We start from the raw sequence: 23,431 nt of genomic DNA, 5'->3' as shown, positions 1-23,431 counted from the left end.
GAATGAGGGGTCTGAGTGATCATAGGCGACTTGTCAAGGGCACATCAGCGGTAGCAACTCTGCCTTCTGCCGGGATCTTAACCCACAGTCCGACTGTCTTCCTCCGGTGGCCCGGATGCCCTGGTCCGTCTAACGGATTCTGGTTAACGCTTGATCCCTTTTGACAGTCAGTCGGGGTGAAGGATGCTGTCTGTGGTCCTGGGGAGCCGAGAGAATTCGGGCAGGTGCTTCTCAGATGTTTCATTTCACCTTCAGAGAAGGACCGAGTTCGGCGCTACACACAAAAAAGACAGAAGGCTGGTTTCTGACGGGAAGTTTATTTTCAGTGTTCTGAGGCCTGCCTTCTGTCATAGCTCTCTCGAAATTTACCTTCTTCAGATTGGGGGTGTTTCTAGTTGGCTACCTGGTTGTGGAAGTCGCGAATGCCTGTCTTGGTGTGCTGTCTGTCAACTCCCTACACCTTCTGGCTGAACGTCAGCAGGGGTGGGGGCTGAGGGAGCGGAAAGGAGTGAGATTGATGAGGTTGGATCCTGGTGGAAGTTGTCTTCAGTGGTTTGGGAGGCAGTTTTGGGTCTGAGGCAGGGGAGAGGATGTCCAGGCATTTCATTGGTCAGAGTGTTAGGTGTCCAAGGAAGAAGCCAGCTGGGGTTGGGTGCCGATGTGGTCAGTTTTTTTTTTTTTTTTAGGGAAGCCCAGAGATGTTTGGTGATTCAGCAGGTGGCAGGTTTCCAGCTCTGAAGCCTTGCCTTGGCCAAGCAAGCCAGCAAGCTGCAGAACCTGTGCCCGCGGCTGGCGGTGCCTAGTTTGGGGGGAAACCTCCAGGAGCGGCCTTCTTACGAGAGCACTAAGTCCCTTTCCTTATCTGGCCTCCTGTTTCATTCTCGATGCCCTGGTCCTTTGGGTTTCCTAATGCTCCTCTTAAACTATGGAGCACATTTTAACATCGTCATCGCAGACCTGCTGGGTAGCAGGAGGTAGCCACCACTACAGTTCAATTCAGGTAGTTGTTGTACAGAGTGAGAGCTGCTCTCTCTGCTCCAGAGACCCAACATTTTTGTTGTTAGTAAAATAAATACCTTTCTGCCACTTGTCACTGACATTGAACTACTTCAAATACCAGGGAACTTGAAGAAAAAAAAAACCCTAGTAATTCAACATTTTAAGTTATTAAGGCACTCATTGTTTAAAATATCTTACTCGGAGACCTCTAGTGTCTTGCATAATGCCTGACCTGTACGTAGCTCAGGAAATGCTTATTCATGTTTAAAAATGTTTTTCATAACAGAAGAGCACTAGTATTTACATTTCTCTTTATTGTTTTATGTCTGTAAGTGGGATTCTTTCCTGAACAATTTTAGAGTAAAGAACATACAACAATGTCTGTGTACGTTGTGTATGTTGGGCACTTAAAGACCTTTGTGTATTTTCCTCAGATGCAATTGCCCCTTGTTAGCCATAAACATGAGTTTTACATCAAGAGCTCAATACTTGTTCACGTTTTCCTTTTCCACTTGGGGCAGGTACTTCTCTTGAGCTGGAATCAAGGGCACTCTTTTGGGGCTAAGTCATAAAAAAGCCTAAAGGAGGACTCAGCTGTTTTTTTTTTTAACTAAAATGTGCTCCAGACACATACATTCTTTGATAAAACCTCATTCCCTGCAAAGCATTTCAGGGAACCTGTAGCTTCCCAAGTTTGTCACCCAGCGATAAGCGCTGCTGTAGAGACGATCAAATCTGCTCAAGTGCTGCGAAAACATGGCGGCCAGTGTTCTTCAGAGACAGGGCAGATTACAGATGGCTATGTCTTTGCCTGTTCTGGGTGGTAGCAGTCTTTTTAAAGAACTTTCTTGGTATGCCTGGGTGTGAGAGATTTGGGCTTGTTGGTTCAAACAAGAATATAAATGCAAGGGGGAGGAGAGAGAATATAAATGCTTATTTATTGCTTCCTACAGTACTACATTCCTCTGGCTGTGTTTCAGTTTGCTACCTCAGTCAGGTACACAGTCAGAACAAAAAGTCTTTTTTTTTTTTTTGCTTAGATCATTTCAGTTTGGTGTGAGGGACAGGGAATGAATGTAGGGGAAGAGGGGGCAGTTCCTGTGGCCAGAAAGATGGCTTGGTTTTGTAGTTGTGGCAATAACTTCTGGTTTCAGTAAAACCGAGCTGAATGACTAGTGAACAGGTGCGGATTAGTGTTTGCTCAAGTGCTTTATCCCCATTCAGAGTCTTCTCTAAACATATAGACACACCACACACTGATGTAGACACACACACACACACACACACACACACACACACACACAGACAAAGAAGGGAGATACATACAGATACATGCCTCCTTTGCCAAAGCCAAGAAGAACCCCAGCTTCTTTCTAATCCGTCAAAAGGAAAACCAGATCTCAATGGAATGTCGCTGTTGGAGGTTTGAATTACCGCTTGTCTGTGTTTGAGAAAGAATCCCTCTGCCTCAGTGGCTAGCTAGATGAAGCAGCTATTTCCAGTCGATGCAGATGAGTGAGAAGAACTCAGAACTGAGGTGTTTTTCCCCTCTGGTCAGTCGTTGGCATCAGATCGTCTCACTGTACAAAGACCCCTTGCCTGTAGCTGGCGTCTCCATTTCCTTCTATTCCTTCTGCTCCAAGAGGAGTCTTCCCTCATGTAGTGGATGGGATTTTGTGGGGACGGCGCCTGTGGGCATTTGTGAAAGATGTTGTGTTACTTGATGCGTCGTCTTCCACTTCCATACACGGTGCTGAGGCTGTGCATGGGGGGAGGGTGCTAGCTTAGCCTGCACAGAGTCTGGGTTCCATTTGCAGTACTGCAAAAGGAAAGCACTCCCACCCTCCAAGAAACATTTGTCTTGGAAATATTCTAACATTTCCTGAGAGTTGAAAGAACCTTTTTCAATGTATTATTAGGTAGATGTGCCTGGTACTCTGTAGGGTCTGATATATATATATATATATATATATATATATATATATATATATATATAAAATCTCAATGTGTGTATGCAGTCATACACATATTCATACATGTATATATGAATGTCTATGTGCATGCTAGTGACAGATGCATAACTCATTTCCACCCCGTTATCACAGGCAAAACTGAGTGAAATGCTGGCTTCATTCTCTTACTGATCTCTGCGAAAGGATCCTGGGGGTAGCAGTTTTGGAAGCGTGCTCCCCCCTACTGCAAAGTCTAGACCTCCTGAATCAGAAAGCCTCAACTCAGAAGCCGCTGCTCTGCTCTGTGTTTTGCCATGCCTAGTCTGGAGCTTCTGATGCAAGGGAGTGTTGGAGAACTGATGCTCTCAGGCCCTACATCCAGGACCCTCCTCAGGGTGGCTGAGAAGGAAACTACCAGCACATGTGAATTACTGACTCTCAGAGCTGCTATGCACTTCCAAGCTGGTTTCAGGGATGACACCCACATTCTTATAGTGTTGGACATTCACCGTATCTATAATTTACCAGTGTTTTGTGGCTGGTTAATGAGCTCTCATTGTTTTAATGTGGATTTATGTAATTCTTAGTGAATTGGGGCTGTTACTAATGTTATTTAGTTGTTATTCTGGTTCTTGGACCAGCTGTTCATTTTATCTTGTGTTCCTGCCCTCTTATTCTTTCTTCCCTCCCCCACATTAGAGTTTCTTTTCCCCTTTTGATTTTCTGAGACAGTATTCCTAAACCATTGATTAAACAATGCATTCTTTCATAGTTTTGGTGAGGCTGTTTTGATTGTGTCTCATGTTTCCACATACACATGAGACTGTCAGTTTATGGAGAGTTGTAATTTATGTAAGAAGTCAATTTAAAATGTGCACTTTACTTATGACAATGTAGCTATCTTGAAAATGCCACAGTGAAGATACCAAACATTTCTGTTGACCTCAGAATTTTTCCTGGGTCCATTTTGTAGTCAGCACCTTCCTGTTATAGTCAGATTTGTGTAACCACTATAGCTTGTGTTTCTTTAATTTTATTAAGTGGTCCATACTATATGGTACTTTTTTGTGTCCTTTCACTAAACATACTGAATTAAAAAAAATGTGACACAGGGTTTAAAATATCTTCTTTTCAACTGTGACACAAGACATAGAGCATAGCCCTTCTGGGCAATCTTCTTTGTGTGATTCAGTAGCGATTGTCCAGGTTGGGTGAGCATCAGCATAGTCCTCCACAGAATGTTGTCGTCACCCTAAGCCAGATCCTGACCCCTTAAGCTCAGCCTTCTAATGTTGAGAGGCCTCACAGGGGCTGGTATTTTGTTTAGTTCTTCCCCAGTGTTCTTCCATTTCTGTGCCAAACCCTTATTTCTTCATTAGACCTTTGTACCATGTTTGATATAGTGGCATGGGGCCCTCTTGTTCTTCAACACTGATTTGATTCTGTTTGGATGTTTGCTCTTCCATATCCATTTTGGGATGCTTTTGAAGTTCTCAATAAAGTCTAGGAAACGTAATTGGCATTGTTGGGCTATCGTCTCATGGAGAGAATTGACATTGTTTCTGTTTTGATACTGTATGGCCATTGTCATCCCTCCTTTAAAAAAAAATAACCTTTAAATAAAGTTTACAATTTTCTTTGTTGCGGTAACACCCTTTCTTCATTATTGGCTTTGGAACTTGAATTCAGGGCCGCGTACATGCTAAACACATGCTGTACTACTGAGCTGTGCTCTCAGCTTATGGGAACTTTTCTATTTTCTAAATAAAGGCCATATGTTTGGGCAGAGCTGGAGTTTAGATGCTATAGTTTTAACAGTCACTTTGTTGTGACCAAACACCCGAGAGAAACACCCCAAGTGCAGAGACATAGCTGCACTCAGGGTCCCTGAGCAGTCAGTCTGTGCTGGCCTGGCCTTATGGGGGGCAGCAGGTGGAGGAGATCCCACCGCGGCATACAGGCAGCAGAGCGCTACCGGGAAGGGTGCAGGGATAATGAACTCCAAGGACTTCCTGGCGGCCTACTTCTTTCAGCAGTGGCCCACCACCCAAAGTTTCGAAAAGCTTCCATAATAGCTCCATCCACTGGGGAATCAGCCTTCCACACACATGCCTGTGCCGGCCATTACATATTAAGCCCTGGTAGGAACCTTGTTCCTGCCTTGTAGGCGTAGACAGAGGAAGGATTTTGTGGACAGGTCTCTTAACAGTCTCTTCTTTTGCCGGGCTTGAGTGACACTGGTGATTTGTTCCTCCTCTTCCTTGATGGGTCCCAAACTGCTCCTTCCTCAAGCCTGGGTCTGGGCACCTGCTGTGTGGGGCTGTGGAGTTACAGAGTGCAGATCAGGAAACGGAGCTGTTACTCGGGCAGTGCTGACGTCACAGCCCCACCCAACATGGGTTTTAAATAGTCACTTTCAGCCTTTCACCTGCTTCTAAGGATTTTCTACAAAGAAGTGTCAGGAAGGCAAAGTGAGGGAGACAGCCAGTTAAGTGTGCAGCGCTCCCAATCTACGTGCGGGAGCCTGGGCCTCTGCCTGCTTCCCAGAAAGTATGGATACTTCCAAGGAATTTTACAGTTGAGTGGGGGAGGGATATACAACTAATATACGAGAAGCAATTAGAGAAGTGTCTGTGACAGAAGGTTTATAATTAGGGTTAAGTGCTACAGTGCCAGGGGAATTATGGGAAGAGAGAAACCCCCTCCTGAGCTTTTGTTTGGCTTGGATGGCATTCATGTAGGGAGGAGCAAAAAGAAAGGTGGAAACCTGTGTAGCATGGTAATGGAGGCTGCATCTGGATTTTCAAAAATATTATTTTAAAAATATTTATTGTATGTGTGTGCGTGTGCGTGCGTGCGTGTGTGTGTGTGTGTGTGTGTGTGTGTGTGTGTTTGCACTCATGTGCATCTCACTGCATGTGTGTAGGTTAAAAGACAACTTGCAGAAGTCGGTTCTCTCTATCCACCTGTATGTGGTTCCTGGAAAATGAGCTCAGACCGTGAGGCTCAGTGGCAAGTGCCGTTGCCTTGCTGAATCATCTCATCCACCCCCTGTGTCTGGATCCTGGTGTCTTAACATCAAGTATTCTGATAAGCAGTGACAGGTGGCTTGTCTATGTGTAGATAACTAGTAGCTCTGAGTTCTATGGTGGCTAAGAGCATTGCATGAAGTCAGAGTACTTGGGTTTGGCTTCCCACCTCTCCACGTGAGGGCTGTATACTGTGGTGGGTTATTTAGATCCTCTGTGCCTCAGGCCCCAAGTTCTTTGGCGGACCTAAGAACAGAAGCTATCATCCAGGGTTGTTGAGTAGTTGTAAGAAAGATGCAAGCTAACATTTGTAAGGCACTGAGTGTCTACTCCACAGTGTGCCAGTTAGCTCTGTCACCGGGACAGAATACCGGAGACAAGGTTATCTCTGTCTTTTTTTCTTCCCTCCTCCTTCTGAGATAGAACCTTTCCTATCTTGGCCTCCAACTGAAGATCCTCTGCCCTCAGTCTTACGGGTGTGTGTATGTGTGCATGTGTGTGTGCGTGCGTGTGTGTGTGTGTGTGTGTGTGTGTGTGTGTGTGTGCGTGCACTGTGACAATTACCTTTGAAGGATTCACTTGGGCTCATGGGCTCATGGGTTCAGTTCATGGCCGTCTGGCTTGAGGAGAGTTGTGTATCATGGTAGTGTCCCTGGGACCTTGCTGCCACTTCCTTTCAGTCTTCGTGATCTCTGAAGAGTCTGAAGGATTAAGATGAGGCACTCACACCTTAATGTAGAAAGAAGGCAGAGTTTATGACTATTTTTACATAATATAGGAGGTAGGCAGGGTATGGAGACTTACTCCGAAGGGCGGGAGTGCACAGTGACCTAAAGGATCACTGTGTCACTTTACATGATTATACTTTCTTACTAAAGCATCTAGAACAGACGGACTTCCTTAGCGTGTTCTCCTGCCCAGGAGATTGGCAGACCCATTTGTACTGAGTCTTATGGGGAGGGAGCAGTGGTATGTCCTTGTTCTTTATCAGAAAGATGCTGGGCTAGATAGTAATCTTGTAATGTTTAAAGCTCCTGGGACTAGGTTTAGATAGTTATCAGTTCATGACTTCTGGGAGGTTCAGGATGTGACCTCTCTTTCCAAGGTCAGAGATATAGCTCAACTTCCCTTCCTTTAGCCAATGAGCAAGAGGCTTCAGCTATAGGCCTTTTCGTACCTGCCATTGATCACAAGGGCAATGTCCAGCCTCTATAGCCATCAAGTCTGCCGATCTCTGTCTTCCTAACAGTAGGACCTCATAATAGAGGAAGCTGCTCACCTCACAGCCGCCAGGGAGGAAGAGAGAGAGGCAAGGGTTAGGGTTCTCAGAGCCCCATTGCAAGGGATGCCTCCCACGACCTAACTTCCTCTACTAAGCCACGACTCCATAAGGTCTCACCACTTCCCAGTAGCATCACAGTGTGGGACCAGACCTTCAAACATGCATCTGGGAGACAGCGATAATCCAAACTTTAGTACCAATTAAGAACCATGTAAATATTAGTCACTGTTCTTTGCAAGTCTGTTGATAGTCCTGCAGTCTTTCTCCATTTCTTTTGAGGTGTGTGAGGATTCATGGCCCACCATTGGTTGGCTTTTGTTTAGAGGATCTGGTGGAGGGCTGTGTAGTAGTCACTCCAGTGGCATGGGGTTTCACCATGTTGTTGGCTACACAAGGCAGGGCCAGGTTGTAGGCTGAATAGATAAGTACCTGAGACATCACTGAGCCAGTTGTTCTGATTGTCTTTCCTCAGTGCTCTGGAATGGAGTGGGTAGAGAAAAAAAACTCAAGATGGTGAGCATAGAAGAATCGTGTCTCATTGTGCTGTTTTTCTAGTTCTGATTAGACTTTGGGCGATTCCTTAAGGGCTAAGTCCAAATCAACGAGCTTCTGCCTTGACTTGGATGTGGATGTTGCTGTTCTTTTTCTGAGACAGGAAAGTGAGGCACAAGTCACTTCCCTGAGAAAACAGGAGGAGGAATGTCATGAAGATGATGTTTGGGGGTCCTGACAGTTGGCAAAAGTCCAAACCAAACCAACCAACCAAACCCCAAAAACTCAAACCCCAAAAACCCAAAACCAAAGACCAGCAGGTGCCAGCGTAGTTATGTCAGGTTGTGATACACAGGTTGTCCCAAGCTGGGTGTTCCCATGACCTTATGGCCTTAGGCGTTTATCTGTCTGAGCTCAAGTTTCAGCTTGTGTTAGCTCCACCAGGGAGCTTGCTTGTAACTCTTGCTGGGCCCAGCCCAGAGTCTCTAAAGCTTAGGGACAGGTGGCAGCTAGTAGTGTGTTTGGATGCTCCCCGGTTCCCTGGTGCTGCTGTCCCCACCGATCTGGGGACATGCTTTGAGAAGCAGCACCCAAAGCCATGTTATAGCAGCCAGGGACCAACCGCTTCTACCACACTAGAAAGTATCCTCATGGGGTCCTGTCCATTTGGGGTGGCAGATCAGCCTCTGAGCCATGGCACTGTGGTGCTCTGCTCATCAGAGCTTGTGATATGGCCAAGAGCAGTAGTAAACTGTGGTGCCAATATCTGATAGTGCAAGCATCCTTAGAACATGAGCCTGTCCCAGGAAGATGGCGTCATTCATTTTCCATCCTCCCTTCCACATGCCCAGATTAGGGGGTGCTTCCTGTCCACCTTTTAGACCCTTGGGAAGATGAAGCCCAGATAATTAGAGATGATTAGCCTGGCTGTGGGGAGGTAGAAGGCAGTTTTGTGTACTGGTTTAACTGTGATGGCAAAATGTTTGTAGCAAGAAAGAGCTTAGCACCTCTCAGAGAGAGGAGGTAAGAGGGTTACCATGTGGGCACCCTGCTACTACTGAGTCCTCAGGAAACACAAGCAGCTACAGTTATCATAACAGGTTTGCCTCAATGCAGCTGACGCTGCTCTTCCCCGGGTTGGCAGCTAGAAGGAGCTGCTTCTAGCCTGGAAAAGGTTTTTCGAAAGAGACGCCTCTTCAGGTAATGGCATCACTATGTAGTGAGGCCAGGTCACAGCTGTGCACCAGGCCCCCTGGGACAGTGCTCTCTTGCTGCAGCTTCCCTGCACTTGGCACAGTGTGCAGAAGGGAGCTGATGACACTGGGTGGCAGCTTGCTGTGGGCGGAGCATAATCGGTTTCATGTGCGTGAGGGTGGGGTGGAGGGAATGTGGTGGAGTCTAGGAGGGTGGGCCCTACTAGTGGTCATTGGCAAGAAGGACTGGTGGCCAGGCCTGTTCTCCTCTGTCACCTGGAGAAGCACAGGGACATTGCCACATCGCTCCTTTGTTTTCCCAGCTGCAGCCAGACCAGTTCCTAAGAATGTAAACCTAGGAAAGATTCCTGACTTGCCTTTCAGTTTGGCGTTAGTGCTGAATTCGTCTTTCAGTGGTTGCACTTTCTCCTTTTCTTATCCCTGCCTCCTTCCCCTCCTCCTTCTCCAGTGTCCTTACAAACGAGGGCAGGCTGAGCCTGTGTGCCGGCCAAATGGCTGGGGAACCTTGGGCCTCTGCTCTCATGTGTTTGGAAGGGAAAATTTGGAACAGCTGAGTGCTGGCCATTCAGTCCCCAGATATCATAGCTCCCTCCCTGCGATTTCGGGGCGGGGGTGGGGGGGTGCGGAACAGTGTGGATTTACATTGGCAGTTGTTTACTATCCCTTTGATAGGGAACCGTTTATTTGAGAACTGTTTTCCATGGCCCCGTTTTGCTTTGCTCATGCCCAGGCTGCTTGATAGAAACGGCAGTTAGAGGTTGATTTTTTAGCTGTTACAGGCTTACATTTTATAAGGGAGTTAAAAAAGGCCTCTATAGGGAACACCTATGGCTGTCAGCCAAAGCCAGGCTGCCCCAGTCACCTGAGACGGGTGGGGGAGAGCAGGTGAGAGCAGCAGTGGCAGATATGCTGGCTGCTGGGTCACGCTTCAGATAGGAGAACTGAACTTTGCCATCAGCGAGGGAGGTGGGGCTACAAGAGACCTCTGGGTAACAGGAAGTCAGATAGCAAGGACAGAGCAGTCTGGGTCTGCAAGCTGGCTGGGAGTGACATAAAGAACTGTGGGCTTGGACTCACACCCTTTTGGGCTATCCTCATGTGAGATTGAATATTGGCCACTGTGGTAAAGAGTTGTGTGAAGACGCTTCGCCACGCCCAAGGGGTGTAAGTGGGCATCCCTTAGTTGTAAAGGTGGCTGGGGGGAAGTGACAACAGAGGGTACTACTAAGATTCTGTATTAGAGGAAGGTGTGCTGTGCCTTTCCTCTCGTGGTGATGTCCTGACCGTTCAGTCGTCCATAGACCCTTGGAGTGAGACTCGGTGCTGTTGGACTGGATGGCCCCCGTTTCTCTGTACTCTGTTCTCTGTCCATCCTACCTTTGCCCGCGACGTTACCATTGCTTGTCTCTGCTCACTTCTCAGCTTGCAGTCTCTACTGCAGACATAGCAAGCCGCCCCATGATTGTCCTGGCGCTCTTGAGAAGTCTGGGTGATGGCTGAAGTCTCCCACACTTTGGCTTTAGCTCGTGTGGAATGAAAAAGTGTGGAGAAAAGCGAGGCCAGGGCCCATGGAGTTTTCTAGGACACAAGCAACCAGTATAATTGAGGCAGCAGACAGGAGGCACAGTAAGGAGTCACGAGATGACTCCTCATGCAGAGAACAGCCTGGGAAGGCTTGCCACCCATTCTCGAGGTCTGAAATTTGACATTTGCTTCAGTGTACGGAGACACCCAAGTTACTATGGAAGGCCCTGCAAGGTTACCAGCTGGGGATGTGCAGTAGTCCAACTTTCCTTGTCCCCCCAACCTGACTGATTCCCCCCTTTGAGTGTCAGAAGGGAAACCATGAGAACCATCAGAACAGTCAGGACTTTTGCAAGCAGTAAATGTCGATGAACCTGGCAGGTCCAGGTCTGTGGCTGAAGGAGAAGACTCCACAATGAGATGCGCCATTCTGCGGTGTAGTTAAGTGTGTGTTTTTAGGGGCATAGTAGTAGTTAAAGCACTCATTGGCGTCTCCGTGAAGGTGTCTGAGGGCCAGTGGGTGAGAAGTTAAAATCATACCCCTGAGTACTTGTCCTTACAGCTCTTCCTGTTCTTTTAGAGGGGTGATTGGGGTGACTACCCAAGAGGAGGAAAGTAGACATGTTGAGAACCTCCTAGGTGATACAGGGCTTGTTTCTGTCTTGTGGATGGTGCAAGCTCAGTTTTCCCCAGAGGAAGTTAGAGCCAAGCGGTACAGTGGCCAATGGGGAAAGGGGCCATGCTACACTGTTGCCCGTTTTCCTAGGCAAGTGGGCTGAGCTGCTGGGAAGAAGTGTGGGCAGTGCTTGGAGCTTCCATTGGTGTTCAGCTTGCCGTGTCCCATGGACCCTGGACTCCAGTCTGGAGAGGGCAGTCTGTGACTTTGGTGGTCAGTGTTACAACTTTTCCAACCCTGAGAAAGTTCCCGATTGTCGTCTTCAGATGAAGCAGCCTTTATGAATAGCGGCGTAGACACACAGTCTCTGATGCAACCATTCTGGTCGTAGGGGTTAATTTAAAAAAGGTCAAGATCAGTCACGTGCAGTTGGAAGCTTAACATCCAACTGTAGGGTTGGCTAAGCACATTGTGTCTATTCACCTAACAGGCTAGCCTCAAACCTTAAAAACACACCTATGAGGACAGGATACGTTGAAAGATCATTGCATGCAACATGTATATACTTCTTTTATTAAGAAACTAAACTATTGATACGACATTGGGTGGCTGTCTGTGTAAGCCAGCAGTGAAGCAAGCTTCTCACTTAGCTTTAGTCTCACAGGGAGTCAGGCCTTTGACTAATCTCCCCTGACTCTCACTGCAGAACAGCGAAAGATTCCCTTGCCAATGTTTCTATGGTCTCTCTCCCTGTTTCAGGGTGTCTCTGTTTACATAGCTGGATGTCCGTCCTGAGGACTTTGAGGAGGCTGAGGTGTTACTTGTATTATAGATGAGTGCTCTCCTGTTGCCCTCTTTCCCTTCCCACCTACGCCAGGCTTTGAGTGCAGGGTGTCTCGGTCTTAGCGCAGGATGGACACCCGAGTCTTTGTGAATATTGATCCTGGAGCCACAGAGCTTCTGTGTACCAAGGTCTCAAGGGCAGCACCTTAATGACTGACTTCTTAGCCCACTTCAGTTTTTTTTGACCCCTTCATTTTCCATGTCTATTACAGAACATGGTAAGTACAGTACTTGCATTCTTGGCCCCTGCCATGAGTGGCTCCTGCAGCTTTTGGCATATAATATCCTTCCTCTTTTCCCCTATAAATATTGAGTGTGCACAGTGGACACATTCAATGCCTATTGCCTATGAACAGTGAAGTGCCCAGAGGATCAACCCCGGAAAGCCGAGTCCTGCTGCCCTGGAGCGCACTGTCTCTAAAACCCTGAAACTTCATGTGCACTTCTGCGGTTGGTTTTGGGGCTCAGATCCTGGTAGGGTTTGCTGTTGCAGTGTAGTATCTTAATTTCCTAGCAGACACGATCAGCGCGGGGAACATGGAAAATGGGACGGAGGCTGAATTGGAGCTGGGGGTTGCCATAGAGCAAAGCTTTTGTTTGTTTGGTTTTGAGCTATTGTTTTGAGCCAATGTACTCAACTGTCAGTTTGTCTCAAAGCCTCTAAAATTTTGTTATGTAAGTGACTTTGCACGTTCACTTAGAAACGTTTTGTTTCAGTAACCTCTCACCCCTTCTTGTATTCTATTGGAGAAGAATGTATCTGGATAATTTCAGACACAGAAGTGAGATTGTGGACCTGAACTTGTGTTGTTGTGTTGTTTTGTTTTTCCCCTGATGTTTTTTGTGAACACTTCTGCTTCCTGTGGCCCGTTACGAGGGAACAGTGTCTGTCCTTCAGCCTTGGCTCTGAACCCTGGCTATGCATTGAGATCGTGGATTTCAAGATCGCAGAGCTGTTTCCCGACTCTGTCTCTCTATCTGTATTTCTGCTTTCACAGCCTGCAGCTAGCTCTAGCTTCTTTCCTGAGAAGGATGACAGACTCCTCTCAGCGGTTACATGCAGGGAATGTTGCTCTTGTGTCCCCAGTGGGCCGAATTTCCTGCATGCAAGTGTTGCTTTCAGCAAGCTCTTTGGGCTTGTCAGAGAACATGCCGGATAGTGCTAGGTTTGTCTTATACTGAACCAGACTCAAAGACACCCAATAAGCAGCTCCCACATCTTTGGACACCATATGCAAACATGTACAGAGTCGCTCTGCCGGAAGTTGCGCTTGTTGTTGGCTGGAGAAGTTTGTGGTTTTCTAGGCTATGTCTGGAATACCCACCAACACGGGAGAGTGTCTTGAGATGTCCCCATACGTGCCACTGTGCTGGGCCCTGGTCACAGTGCCCAAACCTGCTATGCTGTAGCCTTGCCACTGAAGTCACGGCTAACATTTGGAGAGAGCTTTCTGCTCTTTGCTTCCCAGACTAAGACTGAAGATTAAATTTGGCCACTTATGAGATAGAAGATGAGTTTGAAGCCAGCCTGGGCTACACTGCCAGCCCCTGCCTCAAAATCAGTCTAATAAGAAAGTACATGTTTATGTAGTTTCAAAGTATAATTAATTGTATGATGTCACATGAAATTACTCCCAATAGGTTTTCTTTGAAAAATACAAATATCTTTCTGTTTCAAAAGCTGAAGCAAAATACGCAGGCATAAAATTTACCATTTTAGTTATTTTAAGCATATAATTTATAGAATTAAGTACACTGTAAGTTATGCAGTGATCATCGTTGTCTGTCTACAGAACGTTGTATCACCTGAAAGCCCATACTTGTAAATGGTTCCCATTCTCCTTCTGCACAGCCAGTGGCAGCTATGGCTTTGTGTGTGTCATGGTGTGACCATCTATGCACTTGTATATGGGTTATATAGTATTTTCCCTTTTACATCTAACTTGTTTTTCTTAGCAAACTGTTTTCAGGATTAATCGATATTGTAGCATGTATTCAGACTTCCCCTTTTAAAAGCTAAATAGTATTTCATAACATCTGTATACCATGTTTAAGTGAACATGGGTGAGTGTGCTAGGAGCATGTCAGCATGACTCTATACACATGTTGGTTTGACTCATTCTCTCAGTCAACCTTTAAAGAGTGCTTTCTAAGATAGATGTTTCCTCTGTTCTTTAAGATTATGTGCATTGGTCTTCTGCCTGCTTGTCTGGGCAAGGGTGGCCTATCTTCTGGAACTGGAGTTACAGACAGTTGTGAGCTGCCATGTGGGTGCTGGGAACTGAACTTGGGCCCCTCGGGAAGAGCAGCCAGTGCTCTTGACTGTGGACCATCTCTCCAGCCCTGATAGATGCTTCATAGTGATCGGTCACTTGGCCCAATTTGATTCCAGGCATCAGAACACCCAGACATTTTGAACAGTGTTTGGTGGATGGCATTCCCGTTGCCTGAGGTAGGAAGCAGCCTCGTGGACTACTTTTCCCAGCACACTTGGCAGCAGCTTTGAGCCAGGCCAGTCAGTCTTCTTGGAAATCAGCCTGGTGCTTTCTTATCTTTTGCTTTGACAGCTCTTGCCTGTCAGTACCTCAAGAGGAGAAATCTGGCAATAGTGTTTGCTTCCTCAGTCTGGTCTTAGGTGATTAAGTTCTCAGCAGACCTGTGTGAGGCTGCAGATAGGAGCTGCAGTGGCTGTGCATCTGCGAGCTTGTGTTGAAGCAGAGCATCGGGCTCTCTGCAGAGGACGATAATGGGTTCTGGCGGGGCTGAGGTTCTGGGCTACATGATGTGTTTGGACAGCAAGCATCTTGATTTTTCTCCAAATCTGTGTAGTAAGGGAGGCTGCGTGGAGATCCTAGAGCACCAGATGCCCCTCTTCCCCATCCAAGGGAGGTCTAGTGGTTTGGCTGTAGTCCACCTTTTTGTGCTTTAGATAATTTTTGTGTACTTACAGGAAATTGAGATTAAGTTCCTATTTTGTGGAGAAAGGAAGTGTGGCACTTTGTACTTTTATAGGCTGGATAATAATCAAATGTGGCTATCTGTCATCATGAAAAATATGCCAGTCAGTCAAATGTGTTTGTTTGTTTATGTTGCCTACATTTTCTTCCTTTTCTTTCTGTTTACATTTGCTAAAGGGATACGAGTGTCCTCAGAGGGGAGAGGGCCCGCGCTGTGTACTGATAGCGTTCTGGATAGTGTTTTTATATTAAAGGTCTGTTTCCACACTGTGGGACATATGTGTTTGTGTAAATTTATTTCATTTTCAGTATGATTTTGTGTGGGCACATGCGCATGTAGAGGTAATAGGACAGAGTGTGTGTGTGTTGTGTGTGTGTGTCTGTGTGTGTATGTGTGGTGTGTCTGTGTGTGCGTGTGTCTGTGTGTGTGTGTATGTGTGGTATGTGTGTGTGTGTATGTGTGTGTGTCTGTGTGTGTGTATGTGTGGTATGTGTGTGTGTATGTGTGTGTGTATGTGTGGTATGTGTGTGTGTATGTGTGTGTGTCTGTGCGTGTGTGTATGTGTGGTATGTGTGTGTGTGTATGTGTGGTGTGTGTATGTGTGGTGTGTGTGTATGTGTGGTGTGTGTCTCTGTGTGTATGTGTCTGTGTGTTGTGTGTGTGTGTCTCTGTGTGTGTGTTGTGTGTGTGTTGTGTGTGTGTGTATGTGTTGTGTGTGTGTGTGTTGTGTGTGTGTATGTGGTGTGTATGTGGTATGTGTGTGTGTGTCTCTGTGTGTGTGTGTTGTGTGTGTGTATGTGGTGTGTATGTGGTGTGTGTGTGTGTGTGTGTGTGTGTGTGTGTGTGTGTAGGGGGGATTTGGTTTTCTTCTACCATGTAGGTTCTGAGGATCCAACCCAGGTCACGAGACCTGCGAAGCGCTTTTAGTGGCTAAACCATCTCATGGACTCTAACTAATTAATGAGTTGAAAATTAATTAGAGTTAATTAATTTTGGTTCTAGGAATGGAATTCAGGGCCTCATACCCCTGTACTGTATTCCCATCCTTGACACTGCTGCTGGTCCTCCATGATGAGTGGCTCATCCTCTTCCTCCTTGTCAGTCACGAGCATCCTCATGTTGCCTTCTTCCCTCTGTGTGTGAATCTCAGCATTTCTGGTTGTTGTAGCCTCCTTATCAGAACCCTTGTTTTAGACCCTACTTCTGGTGCTTTGTCTCTGTTGTACCTCTGTTTCCTACTGTTCACTCCTCAGCCCTGGTAGATGCAGGCTGCAGGCTGGAATGTAGTGTGTGACATGTGGCACATGTCGGCACGTACACACTCGTGTGAGTGGGCAGTTCCCTTTCTTTTGGGTGGGGGTTTCAGGAGGGTGAAAGGCTAAGCCAGGGGTTCTCACCTTCCTAATGATGCAGCCCTTAAATACCGTTCCTTGAGTTGTGGCAACCCCCAACCATTGTAAGATTATTTTAATTGCTACTTCATAACTGTAACTTTGCTACTCTTAGGAATCATAATGTAAATATATGTGTTTTCCGATGGACTTAGGCAATGCCTGTGAAGGGTCATCTGACCCCCAAAAGGGGCCGAAACCCACAGACTGAGAACCATTGATCTTACTAGTAAAGAGAGGGCTTTGGTAATGTGTTTTGTGTACATATGTACACATGCATGTGTGGAAGTCAGAAGACAACTTTGGTTAGTGTTTCTTAAGAGCAGTCCATGTTGTTTTTTGAGACAGGGCCTCTGACTGTCCTGAGCCTCTCTATGTAGGTTGACTGGCCCCCCTGGCCTGATAATGTGGTTTTGAGTAAAAAAAATGTCCTTACTGTCCAGGACATAGAGCTAGAACAGCGTGGCTTTTAAGCCTAAGACTTGGTGGGAGGCAAGCGAGAAAAAAGCACAGAGCTTTTTGTTTTGTGCCAAGGCCTCTATTTTGGGAATAAACTCTGCAGGTCAGAAATATTGATGTGAACATTAAATCCAATTCTTACCATTTTCTTGTTCTATATTTTACTTCCAGAATAGTTAATGCAGCTCCTACTGGGATAAGCAGTAGCATATATTTCAAGCTTTATGCTATTCCTAATTTTTTAAAAAAATTGGTAAATAATAACATTTCAATATGCACACCTATGTCTTGGTTCTTTGTCTTCATATAGAAGACAGATTTTTGCACACTTCCACACGTGTTGAAAACTAAACAACACTGGAGAGTCACTTGTCTTTCAGTGGAACAGATAGTTCCTCACATACACAGGACCGTCAGTTTGATTGCCACACCACACAAAACAAAGCAAAATAAAACAAACACGCGCCAGCCGGATATGCTGTACGCACTTGTAATTGCAGAATCTGGGAGGCTGGGAAGGAGGGTCACACACGTTTGAGGTCATCCAGGGCGTAAGACTGTGTGTAGTTCACAGAAACAGACAAAATTAAAGAGAATCTCATTTCTCACATTTCCTCACATTTGGTTGCTAATCAGACCTTTAGTGCCCCTTTAAATGTTTTGGGTGTCAAATTAAAAAAAAAGAATAATTTTGGGGCTCCTGTCTAGCACGTGCCAGGTCTCGGGCGCCATCTCTAGCGTTGCTAAGGAAAAAACCAAGCAAATCCAGAAACCAGCATCTACAGTGCTTCGAGCTGCCTCAATCTGTACCCTCTAGAGGCCCTGCCCCTTGCTTCTCTGTCCGTGGGGCTGGGATCGAACCCAGGACTTTGTGTATGCCAGGCAATTCCTTCCACCACTTAGCCACAGTCTACATCTCACAGTTTTGTTTTTATTGCCCTGAGTACCATCCTTTACGTTGTTCATCTCCGGACTAATTTCTTGCATTTTTCAATTTTGTTTTCAATTTATATAGCTGCCTGCTAGAGATGTCTTTCCTGATGAGGTTCAGTCATTTGTACAGCTCAGAAGTAGATAAGAACCAAGAGAGAGAGAAATGTCAGACCGTGGGAGGGATGTGTTATGGTGTAAGGAAAGCAAACCTGAGGTGTTGGCACTTAGAGATGGGATTGGATGGCAGCCCTGTCAGTCACCAGCAGTGGGTGCTTAGCAACGTCTGTAGATGATGAACAAATGGTTTGAGGTCTTGAACATTAATCTCATCTGTGAAGGGGCTAATGCCAACGCACAGGATTATTATGGAATCCTGTGTGTAGACCAGTGCATTGTGCATGTTGAGGTCTCCTGAGGCAAATGTACACGAGAATGTAGTTATACTTCTGTTATCTTCTTCCATTGCTGTTCAAAAGAATGTGGAGATAGGGATGGAGACTGTCTAGCTTCACCGAGAATACCTTTCTCTTTTACAAAGCATTTATTTTTAATTATGTATACGTAAGCGTGCGTTGGTGTGTACATGTAAGGGCTGGTGCACTTGAGGCCAGAGGTGACTGATATCCTGGAGCTAGAGTCACAGGCAGTTGTGAGCTGTCTGATATGGTTGCAGGGAAATGAGATCATGTCCTTTGCAAGAGCAGCGCACGATCCTAAGCCCTGAACAATCTCTCCAGCCCTCAAGTACCTCTTCCTTAGTTGAGTTCTGTTGGCTGGACTTGTTCATTTCCATCCCCCCAACCCCCTCTTCTGATTGCTTTTTCTGCTGGGAAGCATCATGTTAAAAAAAAATAGATTACAGTAAAAATCCTCTATCCAGAATTCTTGGAAATGAGTTAGCTTGCAAACCCCTCCCTCATAGAGAGCAGATGCTTTACATTTCATCTTTTCTCACTAAAGACCATTTCCACCTTTAAAATATATTCAATGTTGAGAAAAATAAAATGCTTGAACAAACATCCAAACCCTGTTTCATCAGATATGAGTATTTGGATGTGTTTACTTTACATATATATATACATACATACATACATACATATACATATACATATATATACACATATACACATATATACATATATATTTATATCTATCTATATCTATATCTATATAGTGTGTGTATTATATATAATTATCACAAGAATATAAGCTGATAGACTGTGGTGGTTTGAGTGAGAATTGCATCCATTGGCTCATATGTCTGAATGTCTGATCCTTGGTGGTGGAACAGTTTCAGAAGGATTAGGAGTTGTGGCCTTGTTGGAGGAGGTGTGTCGCAAGGGATGGACCTTGAGATTTCAAGACTCACAACATTTCCAGTGAGGTCTCTCTGCCCTCAGCCTGAGGTTTGAGATAATGAGCCCTCAGCTGTTCCTGCCACAGTGCCACCGCTCCAGTCATGGACTCAGCCCTCTAGAACCCTAAGGCCACTTAAACACTTTTAAAAGTTGCTTTTGTCATGTTGTCTCCTCACGACAACAGAAAAGTAACTGATACAGAGAACTTGCTATCTGATCACTGCTCTCTAATACTTAAGACAGTGCCCGTGAGTGTCAGGCTCGAAGTAAACCCTTCACAGCATTTACAGTTCCAGCCTCCCTTCCTTTCTTTCCTGAGATGTAATCGCAACTCAGACAGCTGTTGAACAGCATCACGCTAGGTTCTGACAATGACACTAATGGTCCCTAATAAGCACCACCCTCAAGGAGTGCATTTCAGTGCCAGGATCCAAGATAGGAAAGATGAGTTCAGAGGTTGAGATTACAGGCTGTTGAGGGGCTCACACCTGTACCCAGCACCTGGAGGTGAGGACAGGAAGGTCGGGAATTCAAGGTCATTTTCAGAACTTAGTGAGTTTGAGGCTGGCCTGGGCTCCACATGGCCCTGCCTTGAGAAAGAGAAGAAGAGGAGGGGGGAGGGGGAGGAGGGAGAGGAAAAGGAGGAGAAGGAGGAGGAGGAAGAGGAGGAAGGCGCTGTAAGATATATGGCTGGCTGGTTGTCTGAAGTTGCCATTGGGATTTGGGAAAAAGAGATGGGGCAGGTTCCAGGGCAGATAGGACAGCTGATCCAGAGCTGAGCAGTTGGAAGAGAATTTGTAGAGATCAAAACTTTGTGAATGAGAGCTCCCTGCACTGTTTGCCTAGGGGAATATCAAGAGAAAATACTGGCCAGAGAACAGAACTGTTGGGCCTGTCTTGCATAAGCCAGGAGCACTGGGTCCTAACTAATGGCTAATGGACACATTAATTGGAAACTGATATTCAGGAGACTGTCATCTTGTGACACGATGAGAAGTACGTGGGTTCTGCCCATTGCTTCTGCCATGTGGCTGCCTGCAGACTTAGACGCTGCAGTAAAAGGAGTGTCTGGTGGCTGGGGTCGCTGGGTCATTGAGGATGGGAACTGGTTTCCAGAGTTGGCACTGTAAAACCAGAGGGTATCTTATTTTTCTGTTGTTATGAAACAACACAAACAAGGAAATGTGTAGAAGGAAGGGTTTCTCTGAGCTTACTGTTCCAGAGAGACGAGTCCATTGCCGTCATGGCTGGGAAATGAGGCAGGCAGGCCCGAGAGCTGGGGGAGCAGCTGAGGGCTCACACCTTAAATCTCAAGCAAGAATTAAAGTGTGGACCAGGAATAGTGCACAGTCTTGAAACCTCAGAGCCTACCCTTAGCGACATCCTTCTTCTAGCAAGGCCACATCTCCTAAACCTACCCACACAGTGCCACCATTGGGCGACCAAATGTTCAAATAGCTGAGCCAATGGACATTCAGACCAACCCAGAGGGACCAAAGCTAGAGTTGATTACACACACACACACACACACACACACACACACACACACACACACACACACAGGCAAGTGGTTCTCAGCTTTCCTAATGCCTTGACCCCTTCCTTTAATGAGTTCTTCATGTTATGGTGACACTCCCAACCGTAAAAACATTTTTATTGCTCTAAACATCTGTGTTTCTGAATGTTTTTAGGCAACTCCTGTGAAAGGGTCTTTCAAACCTAAAGGGGTCACGCCCCACAAGTTGCCCTAGGCTATGTTCAGTCACCTGAAAGCTCTCCAACCCTGTGCTTCCAGGAGAGGTGGAAAAGGCTACCTCAAGTCCCACAGCCAGAGGAAGAGATCTGTACTTTAATCCGGATGTTTTGTAAACAAGCTTTTTTGGTGGTGGTGGTGGTGGTGGGTTCAAAAGAAGGTTTCTGTGTGTAGCCCTGGCTGTCCTAGAACTCACTCTGCAGATTTGACTGGTCCTGAACTTAGATATCGTCCTGCCTTGGCCAGCTTCCTGAGTGCTGGGATTAAAGGCCTGCCCCTCACCACCTGACCTTTTTCTCCACCCTTTCTTCCCTACCACTCAATATGTGTCAGATGTGTGGCAGGCAAGAGTCCAGTATTACACTAGCTACAGGAGATGATACAGATCCCACAGCTTAAGGGCTCAGCCCCACAAGACTGGCCCCATTTCAGGTTGTTTTACTGTGTTTCTACCCGACTAGTTCTGTACCAGGGGTTTCTAGCCCCTCACCCCTCTCGGTGTCACTCATTTGCTCATTAACTCAGGGGAACACTTGTGTTTGCTGATTTATCGTAAAGGACATCACAGAAGATACAGAGGCTCATCTTAGTGAAAGTGCACGAGCACAAAGCCGGCTTGTTGCTTAGAGAAGCATCATTTTGTGGCCAGGTCTTTGGGATCGGTGTGAAGAAGGAATTGGAGGGCCGTGGCCATGGGATTGGCAAGCCCACAAGTTCAGTGAGCAGAGCTTACTGGGTCAGTGTACTCAAGACTTTCCAAAGGGAAGCAGGACTCTTACCAGGAACTGCCTGCTAGAGTCCATTGATGTTTGATTTGACAAAGCATCTGGCTGCATTTCTGCCCATGTCCTGAAAACTTGAGTGGAATCGAAGTTAAAAAAAAAAAAAGGACTGTTTGGCAGAGGGAATTTCGAGAGAACATGATAGATTGCCGTGTGATTATTGCACACTGCATTTATTGAGATTTAAAGTGTGCGAGAGCAGAAGACAGAATAGAAACGGAAAAATGTCGTCGGGGAGAGGAGGGATGGGACACTGGCTAAAGTTGTAGAGAGGATGTGGTGTAGACAATGTGGTTATAATTGTTAAAGAAATTAGTGCTGTTAAGGAGGAACCTGGGCTTTGCATGGTGACCGTAGGAAAGGCCACTTAACAGTAAAACCTCTCTTCCAGAGTTCCAGGGTGCTGAGGTGCAGATTCAACTGTAGAGCTCTGCCTTATAAGACACAGCCTCCAGAGGATCCTGCTGGAAAATGGCTGTCCTAGCAATTGAGGAATCATTTTAAACCTCAGAACAGACTTTGGACTTTGAACAGTGTTGAAAGTGATAAGACTGTAGGGACAGGCTGGACAGTTGGCTCAGCAGTTAAAAGCACTAGCTGCTCTTGCAGGGGGACCCAGCTTTGAACCTTGGCACCCACATGGCAGCTAAGAACACTTTGCAATTCCAGATCCAGGGGATCTGGCACCTTCTTCTGGCCTTCTTGGGCACCAGGCATACACATGAGAGGACAGACAAACCTGTAAGCAAAACACTTGTACACGTTCAGTTAATTTGTTAATTAAAGGAAGATGATAGGAACCTTTGAAGTTGGGCTTGAATGCATGTTAAAAGCATTTTGCCATGCCTCTGAGCCTATGGGGGCCAGGAGCAGAATATTATGGTGCAGATATAAAATGTACTCACATGGGTTCTCATGGTTGAACATTTGGTACCCAGCCCATGGGCAGTGTTGTTGTAGAAGTAGGGCCCAGGCTTGGGGCATGGGGAGGGGCTGGGATTTGTAGTCTAACCCTGCTCACTGTCTTATCTCTGCTTCCTGGTCCATATCAATGTGAGCTAGTAGCCTGTTACTGCTAGCACAGCCACTTCTCCCATCACTGCGGTCAATAGACCCTCAAAGTGTGAGCCCAAGTAAGTCCTTCCTCTCTTATATTTGATGTTTACCTGCCCTTTGATTATAGGAATAAGAAAAATAACAATCCTTCCGATTGGTGGGTCTTATTGTGTGTATTTGATTGGTATATCATTGAGATCTGGATTTGTATTTCCCTAATAGTGGTATTGGACATTTGTTGCTTATATATCTTCTGCTAAAATTTCTGTTGTCGCTGTCATTATCATAGACCTCTTCCAGGTGGTTATTATACTATACTATTTACGGTAACATTGTTGCCAACCTATCACAGCATATTCCAAACATCAAGGAATGAGGAGAGGAAGGGGGCGAGGGGACACTAGTCACATAGACATATGAATATATGTTTATGTGTTTATTTGTGTGCGTGTATAATCTCATTTTGTTTTTTACAAAACCCTTAGGGCATTAGTAGTGTTTCAGTTCTGTGAGCTGAGCAGGCCGTGCTAGGAGATGTCTGAGAACCTACAATATGGTCTGGACCACTTACATTACCTATAAACTAATATGTGACTTTGGACAAGTCACTTTTAACCTATGAGAGTCATCTTTCTTATCTGTGAGGTAGGGATCTGTGTTACGGATCTCTCAGAAGAGACAAATACAAACACATTCTTTAATGGGCCAGCACAGACATCTGCGGGGCAAAGCGACTTGTCCATAGGACATACTGCGAAGTCGTGAGCAGTGCCTACCTCTGCTCTGTTCA

General features: G+C 46.0%; 1 protein-coding gene across 30 annotated transcripts in view; it reads left to right on the top strand.

Moving 5' to 3' along the window:
* Nucleotides 1–23,431, top strand: part of Sgms1 (sphingomyelin synthase 1) — a 258,698-nt gene that overhangs the window by 2,371 nt on the left and 232,896 nt on the right.

Source organism: Rattus norvegicus, chromosome 1 (assembly GCF_021556685.1).
Source record: "Rattus norvegicus strain SHRSP/BbbUtx chromosome 1, alternate assembly SHRSP_T2T, whole genome shotgun sequence".
NCBI classification, from domain to species: domain Eukaryota; kingdom Metazoa; phylum Chordata; class Mammalia; order Rodentia; family Muridae; genus Rattus; species Rattus norvegicus.
Note: the sequence above shows the minus strand (reverse complement) of the source record. Positions and strands in the feature narration are given on the sequence as shown.